Raw genomic sequence first — 14,261 nt, 5'->3', positions numbered from 1 at the left:
AAGAAAATCCAACTGTATGCTGCTACAGGAAACACATCTAAGTAACAAGGATAAAAACAAATTCAAAGTGAAAGGCTGGAAAACAATACTCCAAGCAAATAATATCTAAAAAAAAGCAGGCGTAGCAATACTCATATCTGATAATGCTGACTACAAGACAACAAAAGTACTCAGAGACAAAAATGGCCATTTCATAATGGCTAAGGGGACACTGAATGAAGAAGACATAACAATCCTTAATATATATGCACCAAACCAAGGAGCACCAAAATATATAAGACAGCTACTTATTGACCTTAAAACAAAAACTGACAAAAATACAATCATACTTGGAGACCTCAATACACCGCTGACGGCTCTAGATCGGTCATCCAAACAGAGAATCAACAAAGATATAGCGGCATTAAACAAAATGCTAGAGCACCTGGATATGATAGACATCTACAGGATATTTCATCTCAAAGTGACTGAGTATACATTTTTCTCCAATGTACATGGATCATTCTCAAGAATTGACCATATGTTGGGCCACAAAAACAACATCAGCAGAATTGTTTCGAATTCAGAAAAATCGAAGTTGTTCCAAGCATATTTTCTGATCATAAAGCCTTGAAACTAGAATTCAACTGCAAAAAAGAGGAAAAAAATCCCACAAAAATGTGAAAACTAAACAACATACTTTTAAAAAATGAATGAGTCAAAGAAGAAATAAGTGCAGAAATCAAAAGATATATACAGAGAAATAAAATGACAATACGACATATCAGAATCTATGGGATGCAGCAAAAGCAGTGATAAGAGGGAAGTTCATATCACTTCAGGCATATATGAACAAACAAGAGAGAGCCCAAGTGAACCACTTAAATTCACACCTTAAGGAACTAGAAAAAGAAGAACAAAGACAACCCAAAACCAGCCAAAGAAAGGAGATAATAAAAATCAGAGCAGAAATAAATGAAATAGAGAACAGTAAATCTATAGAAAAAATTAATAGAACAAAGAGCTGGTTCTTTGAAAAGATCAACAAAATTGACAAACCATTGGCAAGACTTACCAAAGAAAAAAGAGAAAGAACTCATATAAAGAAAATCCAAAATGAAAGAGGAGAAATCACCACGGACACCGTAGATATACAAAGAATTATTGTAGAATACTATGAAAAACTTTATGCCACTAAATTCAACAATCTAGAAGAAAAGGATAAATTCCTAGAACAATACAACCTTCCTAGACTGAGTCAAGAAGAAGCAGAAAGCCTAAACAGACCTATTAGTAGAGAAGAAATAGAAAAAAACATTAAAAACCTCCCCAAAAATAAAAGTCCAGGCCCTGACGGCTATACCAGTGAATTTTATCAAACATTCAAAAAAGACTTGGTTCCTATTCTACTCAAAGTCTTCCAAAAAATTGAAGAAGAAGCAATACTTCCAAACACATTTTATGAGGCCAACATAACCCTCATACCAAAACCAGGCAAGGATAGCACAAAAAAAGAAAACTACAGACCAATATCTCTAATGAATACAGAAGCTAAAATATTAAACAAAATACTAGCAAATCGAATACAACAATATATTAAAAAAATAATACATCGTGATCAAGTGGGATTCATCCCAGAATCTCAAGGATGGTTCAACATACATAAAACGGTTAACGTAATACATCATATCAACAAAACAAAGAACAAAAACCACATGATCTTATCAATAGACGCAGAAAAGGCTTTCAATAAAATACAACACAATTTTATGTTTAAGACTCTCAACAAAATGGGTATAGAAGGAAAATATCTCAACATGATAAAGGCCATATATGATAAACCATCAGCTAACATCATATTAAATGGCACTAAACTGAAGGCTTTCCCCTTTAAATCAGGAAGAAGACAGGGCTATCCACTCTCTCCACTCTTATTTAATGTGGTACTAGAGGTTCTAGCCAGAGCAATCAGAAAAGACAAAAATAAAAGGCATCCATATCAGAGAAGAAGAAGTAAAGGTATCACTTTTTGCAGATGATATGATCCTGTACATCGAAAACCCCAAAGAATCCACAAAAAGACTACTAGAAACAATAAGCCAATACAGTAAGGTCGCAGGATACAAAATTAACATACAAAAGTCCATAGCCTTTCTATATGCCAACAATGAAATATTAGAAAACGAACTCAAAAAAATAATCCCCTTCACGATTGCAACAAAAAAAATAAAATACCTAGGAATAAACATAACAAAGAATGTAAAGGACCTATATAATGAAAATTACAAAGCATTGTTAAGGGAAATCGAAAAAGATACAATGAGATGGAAAAATATTCCTTGTTCTTGGATAGGAAGAATAAATATAATCAAAATGGCCATATTACCCAAAGCAATATACAAATTTAATGCAATTCCCATCAAAATCCCTATGAGATTTTTTAAAGAAATGGAACAAAAAATCATCAGATTTATATGGAACTATAAAAAACCCCAAATAGCCAAAACAATCCTAAGGAAAAAGAATGAAGTTGGGGGCATTACAATACCTGACTTTAAACTATATTATAGGGCCACGATAATCAAAACAGCATGGTATTGGCAAAAAAATAGACACTCAGACCAATGGCACAGAATAGAAAGCCCAGAAATAAAACCACATATATATGGTCAAATAATCTTTGATAAAGGGGCCAACAACACACAATGCAGAAAAGAAAGCCTCTTCAACAAATGGTGTTGGGAAAACTGGAAAGCCACATGCAAAAGAATGAAACTCGACTACAGCCTGTCCCCGTGTACTAAAATTAATTCAAAATGGATCAAAGACCTAAATATAAGACCTGAAACAATAAAGTACATAGAAGAAGACATAGGTACTAAAATCATGGACCTGGGTTTTAAAGAACATTTTATGAACTTGACTCCAATGGCAAGAGAAGTGAAGGCAAAGATAAATGAATGGGACTACATCAGAATTAAAAGTTTTTGCTCAGCAAGAGAAACTGATATCAAAATAAACAGACAGCCAACTATATGGGAACTGATATTTTCAAACGACAGCTCAGATAAGGGCCTAATATCCAAAATTTACAAAGAACTCATAAAACTCAACAACAAACAAACAAACAATCCAATAAAAAAATGGGAAGAGGACATGAACAGACACTTCTCCCAGGAAGAGATACAAATGGCCAACAGATATATGAAAAGATGCTCAGCTTCATTAGTTATTAGAGAAATGCAAATCAAAACTACAATGAGATACCACCTCACTCCTGTTAGATTAGCTATTATCAACAAGACGGGTAATAGCAAATGTTGGAGAGGCTGTGGAGAAAAAGGAACCCTCATTCACTGTTGGTGGGACTGTAAAGTAGTACAACCATTATGGAGGAAAGTATGGTGGTTCCTCAAAAAACTGCAAATAGAACTACCTTATGACCCAGCAATCCCTCTACTGGGTATATACCCCAAAACCTCAGAAGCATTGATACATGAAGACACATGTAGCCCCATGTTCATTGCAGCACTGTTCACAGTGGCCAAGACATGGAAACAACCAAAAAGCCCTTCAATAGAAGACTGGATAAAGAAGATGTGGCACATATACACTATGGAATACTACTCAGTCATAAGAAATGCCCTGGCCGGTTGGCTCAGCGGTAGAGCGTCGGCCTAGCGTGCGGAGGACCCGGGTTCGATTCCCAGCCAGGGCACATAGGAGAAGCGCCCATTTGCTTCTCCACCCCTCCGCCGCGCTTTCCTCTCTGTCTCTCTCTTCCCCTCCCACAGCCAAGGCTCCATTGGAGCAAAGATGGCCCGGGCGCTGGGCATGGCTCTGTGGCCTCTGCCTCAGGCGCTAGAGTGGCTCTGGTCGCAATATGGCGACGCCCAGGATGGGCAGAGCATCGCCCCCTGGGGGGCAGAGCACCGCCCCTGGTGGGCGTGCCGGGTGGATCCCGGTCGGGCGCATGCGGGAGTCTGTCTGACTGTCTCTCCCTGTTTCCAGCTTCAGAAAAAAATGAAAAAAAAAAAAAAAAGAAATGATGACATCAGATCATTTACAGCAAAATGGTGGGATCTTGATTACATTATAAGCAGTGAAATAAGCAAATCAGAAAAAAACAAGAACTACATGATTCCATACATTGGTGGAACATAAAAATGAGACTAAGAGACATGGACAAGAGTGTGGTGGTTACCATGGGTGGGGGGGAGGGAGGACATGGGAGGGAGGGAGGGAGAGAGTTAGGGGGAGGGGGAGGGGCATAGAGAACTAGATAGAGGGTGACGGAGGACAATCTGACTTTGGGCGAGGGGTTTGCAACATAATTTGATGACAAAATAACCTAGACATGTTTTCTTTGAATATATGTACCCTGATTTATTAATGTCATCCCATTACCATTAATAAAAATTTATAAAAAAAAAATGGTTTTCTTTCTATACTGGAAAGATATTAGGAAGCATTGTCCTAAAGTTATCCATAATGAACTACTTAAAGATACTTGAAATTACCTGATAAAATTAGCAGTTTGACCAAAAGTTGTCATTCACCTATTGCTAGGAATAAAAAAAATAAAGAAAGAAACAGAGAGATCCTCACACTCAATAACACTAAAGAACAACCATTGGATTAGTTTCTTTTTTTGTTTGTTTCAAATGCATTATACTATTGGCTCACATTGATGTGGTACTCATTCCTCTGACAAAATGCTATTATACAAGAGTTTTCCATCCTTGCTTACAGTAAACAATTTAAAGAAAAGAATAATGATTCATACTTATTCATGTGTCTGTTGGTTACTAGTAGTTCACTAATCTAGACTGGGTTTGGCCAAAAGTTCTGCTTCAAGCTTCAGATTCTCCTGGACTTGGCTCCTTCCTAAAAGACAAGATTGGTCTTGGCCATGTTGTTGCATGGTGCATAGAGCACTGGACTGGGACACAGAGGATCCAGGTTCAAAACCCCAAGGTATCTGGCTTGAGCATGGGCTCATCTGGCTTGAGTGCAGCCTCACCAGCTTGAGTGCAGGATCACTGGCTTGAGTGTGGGATTGTAGACATGACCCCATGATCACTGGCTTAAGTCCAAAAGTCGCTGGCTTGAAGTTCAAGGTCATAGCTTGAACCCATGGTCACTTGCTTGAGCAAGGGGTCACTCATTCTGCTGTAGCTCCCCAGTCAAGGCACATATGAGAAAGCAATCAATGAACAACTAAGGTGTCTCAACAAAGAATTGATGTTTCTCGCCCTGGCCAGTTGGCTCAGTGGTAGAGCATCGGCCTGATGTGTGGGGGACCCGGGTTCGATTCCCGGCCAGGGCACATAGGAGAAGCGCCCATTTGCTTCTCCACCCCCCACCCCCTCCTTCCTCTCTGTCTCTCTCTTCCCCTCCCGCAGCCAAGGCTCCATTGGAGCAAAGATGGCCCGGGCGCTGGGGATGGCTCCTTGGCCTCTGCCCCAGGTGCTAGAGTGGCTCTGGTCGTGGCAGAGCGATGCCCCGGAGGGGCAGAGCATCACCCTCTTGTGGGCAGAGTGTCGCCCCTGGTGGGCGTGCCAGGTGGATCCCGGTCGGGCGCATGCGGGAGTCTGTCTGACTGTCTCTCCTCATTTCCAGCTTCAGAAAAATACAAAAAAAAAAAAAAAAAGAATTGATGCTTCTCATCTCTCTCCTTTTTTGTCTGTTTGTCTGTCCCTATCTTTCCCAAAAAGATTGGATTTGCTTAAGTATATTTATTCTGGGACCCATTCTGAAGGCTAGATTTCTTATGGTGAGAGCAGAAACACAAGAAACACAAGCATATTTTATGTGTCTGCTCACCTCACATTTGTTAACATTCTGCTGTCTATAGCAAGTCATATAATTGAGTTGAAAGTCAAGGGGATGGGTAGATGTACTCATAGCATGGAGTTGGGAGGAGTACATAGATATTTTTGAACAGTAATTTGATATACCACATCAATCAAAATATTTCATTTTCGTGTTGGAGAAATCTTATTTTATCTGTTACCTTCCTGAGAAATGTTTTCACAAAACCACCCCCACTCAATGTCTAGAAATATTAAAGTCTCTCTTTAGGGAATACTGAATCACATTTTGACTGTAGTAAGTGAAATAAATGATGTTATTTGATTTAAAAAGGAATGGACCACTGGTATAGAATGTGCAGGCAAATCATGTCACTTTAATGGTTTAGGAATCCCACAAATCACCCAGTGGATCCTTAAATGAAAAACAAATGTTATATAAAAAAAAACATGTCCAAGGAAAGTGAGGAGAGGTGCCCTTATCAAATAGAAACTGTTAACAGAGACAGTTTTAGTTCCTTGTTTTATTCATCCATTCGATAAATATATATTCAGTACCTACTAGGGACCAGACACTATGCTGGGAATACATGGTGAGCAAAATAGCTAAGATATTTACAACTGTGTAGTGTCAAAAGAGAAAGGAGCATAGTGTTACAATAAAGAATATTGATTGTGGGAGGAAAAAAGACAACTTAGAATGGTCAGGAAAGGCCTCACTGTAGAGTTAGCATTTAGGCTGAGAATTGAAGAGTGACAAAGATTTAGCCATGTAAAGAACTAGGAAAATCACATAATCAACAGGTATAGATCAGAGTTTATTGCCTGTAACATTGATGAAAAAATTTAAATGACCAAAAGGCATTATATGATGAATGTCATTGTAAGTGCTTTAGAGAAAGATGGCATGAGAAAGAAATCTATAACATATAAAAAGGGAAGTAAAAGGGTAAAATAGGAAAACAGTAGCACTTATCCTATTGTTACCCTCAAAATTATACCCTTAGATCAAAGGTGCTAAATTATATTGCATCTACAAAAACAAATAAACCAAAAAAAAAAAAAAAAAGATTGATGTATTGCCCCAATTCTGCTACAAAGGGGATAGAAACCTTGGGAAAGTCACTTTCTCTCATAGATTCCAGGTTTTCTAATCAGTAAATAAGATTGACTAAATCTGTTATTTTCTAGTGTATCGATCAATAATCTTATTTACTGAGATGTTAGTAAATGTTATGAGAAGAAATGAATGCAACACTGGATAGAGTTAAGCAGGTTTCTTTACTGCAATGCTTCTCAAAACCCTCAAGTGTACTTACATAGATTGAGAACAAAGAAGAAAACAAATTGTTTTGAGTGTTTCCAAAACTGAATTGATAAGGAACTTCTTTAACTGGTGACATTCCAGAGACAGTATGTCAAAGAGCAAAGTTTCACATTCAGGGAAACACTGCATTGGATGCTCTCCAAGGTCCAACCTACTTCCAAAAGGTTCATGAGTTTCCTCAGAGGAAAACCCTGTTGGTATCAGATTTTCTCTTAATAACACAGCCCATGTATATAATCATATCTCAACAATCAAAATAATTAAAATAATGTACAATCCTAGTACCTTTTACATCAAAAGTTACTCTTTAGTAAATACTGTAACAGACTGGAATACAGTGTAAGAGCAGAATACAGGCTATAATTAAAAGGGAAAATAATTATTAACTAGATAATGAAAACAAGAATACATTTCTGTTGATGTTTGGGATACATAATGCAAAAAAATGAATTAACACAGATTTATCCTGAAAACCATAAGAATGATGTACTTTCTTAGTTTTAAAATGGTTCCAGTCAGAATAATGACATGAGAGATATTCCTGAACTCTACCCTTAAAATTTCAACAAATTAAACAACTATAATGCAATGAAAAAAACCCAGGTGGACTCACAGACGTGCCTGAAAGATTCAAGCAACAAATGGACTAAAGATGGGACAGGGTGAAAAGGGGGGCAGAAGACAAGACACAATTGTGATGGGCTTTGGAGAGAAGAAGAGACAAACTTGGAGTGACTGGGATTTTTTTTCTCTGTCAGACTACAAGAAGGAGGGAAGTTCAGGCTCTCTGGATTTTGTCTGAGGAGTATGGAGAGGAAAACTCGAAGTGACTGGGTCTCCGTCTGCTGGGAGGAGTGGTGAGACAGAGAGGCAGAGAGTCTCGGAGATAAATCAAAGCAACCAAAGTGTGGGGTCACAGGCAGTGTTCCCATTGTCTGTCTGCAGCCTGTACTTGGCAGAGACAGAGAAAGCTAAAGAGAGGCCCCCAACCTCCTAGATGCTGCCTCCCTTACCTCATGGTACCAAGAGTGGCAGAGATAAACCCAAGAGCTTGCTCTCCAAAGCCACCATCTGCCCTGAAGAACAGAGATGCTCCACATCTGGTTCCCAGGTCTGTTGAGACATGGAAAGGAGTGCCTGGAAGCCTAAGATCATCATTGGAAAAGCCGGAAAGCCTGAAAACCAAAACAGTAAAGCCCAAAGCCATAAGGCAGAAGCCCAAAAGCCCTCACAACAAGCCCTACCTACCAAAGTGACTGCAGCACTGCCTACATCATTGTGACAGCAACATCTCAGGGGACAACCCAGGAACTTCAGAGTGCTAAAAGTTGTAATACAGTGATACCTACTGAAAGAAACCTCTCAAAACCAAAATTTATTTTTCTTTTATTCCTTCCCCATTTTTCCTCTTCTTTTCTTATTCTTTTCTCTCTTTTTTATTTCTGAATGTTTATATTTTTATTTTTGTGGGTGTTTTGATTTTGATTTTTGTTTGCTTTTGATCTTTATTCCTGTTGTTTTTCTTCCTTACATATCATAATTTTTAAAATTTTTACATTTTTATAGTATTTTTTAATTTTTTCAATTTTTTAGTTGGTTTTTGTTAGGCTTCTTAGCAATACCACTCACAAATAACACTAAGGAAGAATAAATCAAATACTATGCCTAACAAGACATAAATATGTCTCAGAAAAAAAAATTAAATCTTCAGAAAAAATCTCAATCACATGAAGTCTTGTAGTTAAATAATAAAGAATTCAAAATTGAAGTTCTAAAAATACTCAATGAGAAATGAAAAGACATTAATAGGCAATGTAATGAGCTCAGAAAACAAATTAATGAATACCTCACCAAAGAGATTGACATTTTAAACACAGAGATAAAGAACTTAATACATGAATTGAAGACTGAGGTAGCAAATTTAGGTAATAGAACAAGCCAGACAGAGGAAAGAATCAGTGCAGTGATATTGAAGACAGGCATCTAAAGATGCTAAAGAGAGTAGAGGAGAGAGATTTGTGACTTTAAAAAAAAACCGAAAGAGCTTTACAAGAATTGTCTGACTGCATCAGAAAAATCAATATAAAAATAATGAGTTTATCAGCAGAAGAAGAGAGAGAGAAAAGAATGGAAAGCCTATTCAAACAAATAATTGATGAGAATTTCCCAAACCTATAGAAAGAGTTGGAGCTTCGAATCCAAGAAGCAAACAGAACGCCAAGTTACCAGAACCCAAGTAGATCTACTACAAGGCACATTATAATAAAATTCTAAAAAATCAATCACAGCCTGACTAGGTGGTGGTACAGTGAATAGAGCATTGAACTGGAACTTAGAGAACCCAGTCCTGAAATCATGTTGTAGACATAACCCCATGGTCACTAGCTTGAGCCCAAAAGTTGCAGGCTTGAAACTCAAGGTCACTGCCTTGAGCAAAGGGTCATTTGCTTTGCAGTAGATCTCCAGTCAAAGTACATATGAGAAAGTAATCAATGAACAATTAAGATGTTGCAGCAAAGAACTGATGCTTCTCATCTCTCCCCCTTTTTATCTGTTTGTCCCTATACATTCCTCTCTCTCTCTCTCTGTCTCTTTCACAAAGGAAAAAAAAATGAGAGAGCCCTATAAGAATTGAATGACTCTATCAGAAAGAGAAATATAAGAATAATGGGTATAGCCTGACTGGGCGGTGGCACAGTGGATAGAGCATTCAGATTGGGATGTGGAGGACACAGGTTCAAGACCCCAAGGTCACCAGTTTGAGCATGGGCTCATCTGGTTTGAGCAAAGCTCACCAGCTTGGACCCAAGGTCACTGGCTTAAGCAAGGGTTACTTGGTCTGCTGTAGCCCCACAGTCAATGCACATATAAGAAAGCAATCAATGAACAACTAAGGTGTTTGAACAAAAAACTAATGATTGATGCTTCTCATCTCTCTCCATTCCTGTCTGTCTGTCCCTACCTATCCCTCTCTCTGACTTCCTCTGTCTCTATATAAAAGAAAAGAATGGTATATTAGAAGTAAAAGAGAGGGAAAAGGGAATGGAGAGCCTATTCAAACAAATAATTGATAAAAATTTCCCAAGCCAATGGAAAGATATAGAGCTTCAAATCCAAGAAGCAAAGAGAACATCAAGTTCTCACAACCCAATCAGACCTACACCAAAGCACATCATAATAAAACTGTCAAAAATCAATGACAAAGAAAGAACCTTTAAGGCAGCTAGGGAAAACAAGAAGATAGAATATAAAGGAAAGTCCATTAGGGTATCAACAGACTTCTCAGCAGAAACTCTAAAAGCCAGAAGAAAGTGAACCCAAATATTCAAAGTACTGAAAGATAGGGATTACCAGCCAAGAATATTATATCTATCAAAGTTATCCTTCAAATACAAAAGATAAATAAAAAAATTTTCCAACAAACAGAAGCTGAGGGAATTTATCAGCAGAAATCCCCCATTGCAAGAAATACACATGGGGTTATCTGACCAGACACAAAGAACAAAACAAATCAATACTACAAGTAAAATCTCCAGAAAGGTCACAATAAAAACAAGGATAATCCGTGACAACAATAACATAAAAGGGGAGAGAATAAAGATCTGCACTAGCAAAGGAGGATGGAGTGCAGAAGCTCATATGACAAAGGTCTCTGGTACATATGAACATTTTTTTCTTAACCTAATGATAACCACCTATGAAAAAGTCACCACTGAAAAACACAGGTTAATAAAGAAGAAACAGGGAGAAAAAGAATGGAATACCACCAAACAAAATCAACTGACAGAAACAAAACAAGAGAAGAGCCAAACAAGACAGAGCTACCAGAAAACAAAACATAAAGTGGCTATAGAAAAACCTCAAGTGTCAATAATTACCCTAAATGTAAATGGACTGAACTCACCAATAAAGCACAGAGTAGTAGATTGGATCAAAAAGCAAAATCCAACCATATATTGTCTTCAAGAAACACATCTAAACTTCGGGAATAAAATCAAATTCAAAGTAAAAGGTTGGAAAACGATTCTCCAGGCAAATAATATCCAAAGAAAAGCAGGTTTAGCCATAACCATATTTGACAATACTGACTTCAAGACTTAATGGTAACCAGAGAATAAGATGGTCATTTCATAATGATAAAGGGGCATTGCATTGAGAAGACACAACATTTCTTTTTCTTTTTCTTTTTTTTTTTTTTTTTGTATTTTTCTGAAGCTGGAAATGGGGAGGCAGTCAGACAACACCAAATTTTTATTGGATAATGCGTAACGTACATGGGTCGTTCTATGGCTCTCATGGAATTACATTTTAAAATATGTGGCATTCATGGCTCTCTCAGCCAAAATTTTCCCAACCCCTGAGGTAGATCATCCAAGCAGAAAATCAACAAACAAATATTAGCCTTAAGTGACACTCTGCACCAAATGGACATAATAAACATTTATAGTGCATTTCATCAGAAAAATGTCAGATTTTACATTCTTCTCTAGTGTACATGGAACATTATCAAGCATATCCAAAATGTTGGGCCATAAAACTAGCATCAACAGAATCAGGATGATTGAAATTATATCAAGCATATTTTCTTACTGTAAGGCTTTGATATTAGAATTCAATTATAAAAAGGAAGTAAAAAAACCCACAAAAATGTGGAAACTAAACAACATACTTTTAAAAAATGTATCAAAGAACCAATAAAAGTAGATATCAAAAGATATATACAGACAAATGAAAATGACAACATGACATATCAGAATTTCTGGGATGCAGTGAACATAATAATAAGAGGAAAATTTATATCACTACAAGCTTATATCAAGAAACAAGAGAGATCCCAAATAAATAATGTAATATTACACCTTAAAGAACTAGAAAAAGAAGAAAAAGGCAACCCAAGGTCAGCAGAAGAAAGAAAATAGTAAAATTAAGAGCAGAATTAAATAAAACAGAGGACAAAAAAAAAGTATAAAAAGTGAATACAAGAAAGAGCTTGTTCTTTGAAAAGATCAATAAAATCTACAAATCACTGTCTAGATTCACCAAAGAAAAAAGAGGAATGACTCATATACACAAAACCCAAAATGAAAGAGGAGAAAGTACCACAAAAAATGATAGATATAAAGAAGATCATAGAAGAATATTTTGAAAGATCATATGCCACAATTTTATCAACCTAGAGGAAATGGATTAATTTCTAGAACAATAAAATCTTCCTAAACTGAGCCACTAAGAAGTGGAAAGCCTAAATAGACCGATAAGCAGGGAGGAAATAGAAACAATTATCAAATAAGTAAATCAGAAAAAAAAAACAAGAACTGCATTATTCCATACGTAGGTGGGACATAAAAACGAGACTAAGAGACATAGATAACAGTGTGGTGGTTAAGGGGGGGAGGGAGAGGAAAAGGGGGAGGGGGAAGGGCACAAAATAAACTAGATAGAGGGTGACGGAGGACAATCTGACTTTGGGTGATGGGTATGCAACATAATTGATTGACAAGATATCCTGGACATGTTTTCTTTGAACATATGTACCCTGATTTATTGATGTCACCTTAGTAAAATTAATAAAAAAAAAGAAGATGTGGCACATATCATGGAATACTACTCAGCCATAAGAAATGATGACATTGGATCATTTACAACAAAATGATGGGATCTTGATAACATTATATGGAGTGAAATAAGTAAATCAGAAAAAACCAAGAACTACATGATTCCATATATTGGTGTGACATAAAAACGAGACTAAGAGACATGGACAAGAGTGTGGTGGTTACCGGAGGGGGCATGAGAGAGAAGGGGGGAGAGGGGAAGGGAGAGGGGGAGGGGCACAAAGAAAACTAGATAGAGGGTGACGGAGGACAATCTGAATTTGGGTGATGGGTATGCAACATAATTGAATGACAAGATAACCTGGACATGTTTTCTTTGAATATATGTACCCTGATTTATTGATGTCACCCCATTAACATTAATAAAAATTTATTTATTAAAAAAAACTTTTCCAAAAACAAAAGCCCAAGACCAGATGGTTACAATAGTGAATTCTACCAAACATTCAAAAAATGAAACAAGTAAGCAGCCAACTAAATGGGAGATGATATTTGCAGACAACAGCTCAGATAAGGGGTTAATATCAAAAATATATAAAGAACTAACAAAACACAGCAACAAGAAAACAATCCAATTAAAAATGAGGAGAGGACATGAACAGACACTTCTCTCAGGAGGCCAATAGGTATATGAAAGGATGTCCATCTTCACTAGCTATTTGAGATATGCAAATCAAAACTATGAAGAGATACTACCTCACACCTGTTAGCTTGGCTGTTTTCAATAAGACAGGTAATAAGGGCTGGAGAGGCTGCGGAGAAAAAGGTACCCTCATTCACTGCTGCTAGGAATGCAAATTAGCACAACTATTATGGAAGAAATTATGATGGTTCCTCAAAAACTGAAGAATTACCATATGGCCCAGCAATCCCTCTACTAGGTATCTACCCTGAAAACCTAAAAACACTGGTACATAAAGACACATGCACCCACATGGTCTTTGCAGCATTATTGACAATGGCCAAGACATGGAAACAACCAAAGTGTTCCTCTATAGAGGACTGGATAAAGAAGATGTGGTACAGCCTGGCCTGTGGTGGTGCAGTGAATAAAGAGTCGACCTGGAATGTTGAGGTCACCAGTTCAAAACCTAGGGCTTTTCTGGTCAAGGCACATATAAGAGTTGATGCTTCCTGCTCCTTTCCCCTTGTCCTTCTCTCTCTCTCTCTCTCTCTCTCTCTCTCTCTCTCTCTCTCTCTCTCTCTCTCTATCCCCCCTCCCTCTCTAAAGTGAATAAGTAAAATATTTTTTAAAACAAAAAGAAAATATGGTGCATATATACAATGGAATAATATGGCTATAAGAAACAATGACATAGTGACATTTATAACAACATTAATGGACCTTGAGAACATTATACTGAGTAAAATAAGTAAATCAGAAAAAGTTAAGAACTGTATGATTTCACACATAGGTGGGATAGAAAACTGAGACTTATGGACATAGATAAAAGTGAAGTGGTTGTAACATGGAGAAAGGGGACTTGAATGAATGGAGTGGGGAAGGTGGTGAGGGGTGAGTTTAAA

General features: G+C 37.2%; 1 non-coding gene across 1 annotated transcript; it reads left to right on the top strand.

The window, feature by feature from the left end:
* The first annotated feature begins 5,232 nt into the window (after positions 1-5,232).
* On the top strand, positions 5,233-5,308 carry TRNAI-GAU (transfer RNA isoleucine (anticodon GAU)). The gene has a single exon. It is a non-coding gene; the product is annotated as a tRNA-Ile (tRNA).
* Positions 5,309-14,261: the final 8,953 nt, after the last annotated feature.

Source organism: Saccopteryx bilineata, chromosome X, assembly GCF_036850765.1.
Source record: "Saccopteryx bilineata isolate mSacBil1 chromosome X, mSacBil1_pri_phased_curated, whole genome shotgun sequence".
NCBI classification, from domain to species: Eukaryota; Metazoa; Chordata; class Mammalia; order Chiroptera; family Emballonuridae; genus Saccopteryx; species Saccopteryx bilineata.
The sequence above is the reverse complement of the archived record's forward strand: the minus strand, read 5'-3'. Positions and strand labels throughout refer to the sequence as shown.